Raw genomic sequence first — 2,591 nt, 5'->3', positions numbered from 1 at the left:
GAGTTAGTGAGAGAGAGAGAGAGTGAGAGAAAGTTATAGAAAGTCTATATATATATATATATATATATACATATATATATATCACGGGCTTCTTTCGGTTTCCGTCTACCAAATCAACTCACAAGGCTTTGGTCGGCCCGAGGCTATAGAAGAAGTTGCCATGCAGTGAAATTGAACCTGGAAGTATGTGGTTGGGAAGCAAACTTCTCACCACACACCCACACCTATGCATGTGTGTTTATGAGTAAGTCTATATATAGGATGAACTGGACGAACAAACGTTTAAATAATAGATCTTACGTGCGTGTAACAACGTTATGGTTGCTCGGAACCAAATGATAACCCACAAAGAATCGTCAGGAACAACATTATTCTATTAAGTTGCATAGTTATAGAAAGATAGAGACAGAGGGATAAATAAATCATGTATATGTGTGTGTATATATAAATGTTAAATCTTAAAAGAAAAGTAACAAAAATTGATTTACCTCTATAACGCCGGCTCCAACTATGACTTCAGTTTGAATTTTTCACAGGAATTAAACAAGTTTTATCCACTGATGTGTGTATATTCTATTGCTTCATATAAGATTTTGTCTCACGTTCCAGCTGACATCCGAAAAGCATATTGAATGAATTACTGGGTTTCAATTATTATCTAAGTGTATTTTTTTTCAAACGAGAGTGGCAGTATTTTCTCTTGATGTATGTGATTGGCTGCAATTCTTTAATATCCGGAAAATAAATTCATTTTCCAGCTAGTCCCCATTCCTACTCGTCAAGTACTGAAATGTTTGCAGTGCAACATGAGATGAAGTGTTTCGCGCACAATACATCTCTCATTCCAGGATTTCAAACCACGACCTTGTTGTCGTGACTAGCGCCCTCGACCACGATGTTATGTGTCCTCGACATCTTTTATATTACCAAAATGGTTTTTTCATATGTCCTGAAAACAATCCGGAGACTATTCTTATCTACTTGACGCTTTTCTAAAACAAACGCCATTGTTTTTATCGATTACTGGGATGGTGATATCTGCTCAAGGACATGACCTCATCTCTCTAATTACTAAAATGCAAACCCAACAATTTTATCTCGTTTCCCAGAATATATTTGATTTTGTTGTAAAGTATGCTTGTTATTCACTAATGACAAGAATATGATCAGGGGCGTTTCGGTCATGATCATCCCATCGATTTACTTATATCCCAATGTGTGTTGTGTTCTTTCCTTGGTTAAGACGGTAGCGTGTGAGACAATGGAATATCATTGTCTCAAATACTTACGATGGGGCTGATAGCGCAAATGTTCAAGTAACGGACATTCATTAGTCCTGAAACGTACATCTACGATAATTATTGTAATACATCACATGATGCGGACGTTAAATTTTATAGAACTCCGAAATATGAGTCCGAACTTACTATCAAGATGAACCATCGATTTATTAAATGGCATCTAGCACTAAATTATTCTGCTACTAGCAGAAGAATGAAGGTGATGTTCCACATGGTTTACTCTCCATGTGTGTTTTGCATATTCTAACTATCATTACATGGGTTATCTCACGTACAACATTCTCCGGAGGAAGACGAATTGTTGGTCTTCTTCTATAGAGGCGGAGAGGTGGAGAAGGTGTGGGAAAAGCTCCATAAGGGAGCAACTTTAATCTGCACACGGGATCCCGAATGGCCTCCGCAGATAGCTGTGGAGGTCATAACATTGCTCGTGTTGCGTAGACTGGAGGGGCTCAATGAGAAATATCGTTTGTGGCCGGGCGACGCCGACACGTCACCCGCTTTGTACTTGAATGAGGCGTGGGCGATGGCGGCGTATGTGGTCACAAGCGATGCTGGGGAGGATTATCGATAAGATGTTAAAAGCGTTAGTGTTATGAATCGATGAGGGGTTTCAAACCTTATTCTATTTAACAAAGTAAGAGGCGTACTGCCTCTTTTTTTTATCAATGAACAGTTGTAAAAGGTTTGTTGCTTCATATATAAGAGAACAATGTTTTGGGGAAACAAGCGTCACTTGTTTCTCCCATTAATCATCATTCTTCATCTAATATAACATTATGTCTCTGTCCAGCCCGCAGCTTCCTTTTTCTCTGCATGAGGCCTTTATGACCAATTTAATGAAATAAAGAAGATCGTTTCCCAACCACACGGTTCTGGGTCCAGTCCCACTGCATGGTAGCATGAGAAACTGTGTCCTACTCTAGCCTCGGGTCGGCCAAAGCCTTGTAAGTAGATTTGGTAGACAGAAACTTAAAGAATCCCGGAGTATAAATAAGTATATATTTATGTGTGTGTATCTGTGTTTAAGTCGTCCCCCCCCCCCATCACCGACTAACAATCGATGTTGATGTATTTCAGTCCTCGTTATATAGCGGTTCGGCAAAAAGAACACGATTAGCTTAAAATGTATGTTCTGGGGTCGATTCGTTTGACTAAAACCTTCCGAGACGGTGCTCCACCATGGCCGCAGTCAAACGACTGAAATAGGTACAAAATAACAGGATATACATATATATGTGTGTGTGTGTGTGTATATATATATATATATATATATATATATATATATAT

The sequence above is a fragment of the Octopus bimaculoides genome, chromosome 30 (assembly GCF_001194135.2).
Source record: "Octopus bimaculoides isolate UCB-OBI-ISO-001 chromosome 30, ASM119413v2, whole genome shotgun sequence".
NCBI lineage: Eukaryota > Metazoa > Mollusca > Cephalopoda > Octopoda > Octopodidae > Octopus > Octopus bimaculoides.
Note: the sequence above shows the minus strand (reverse complement) of the source record.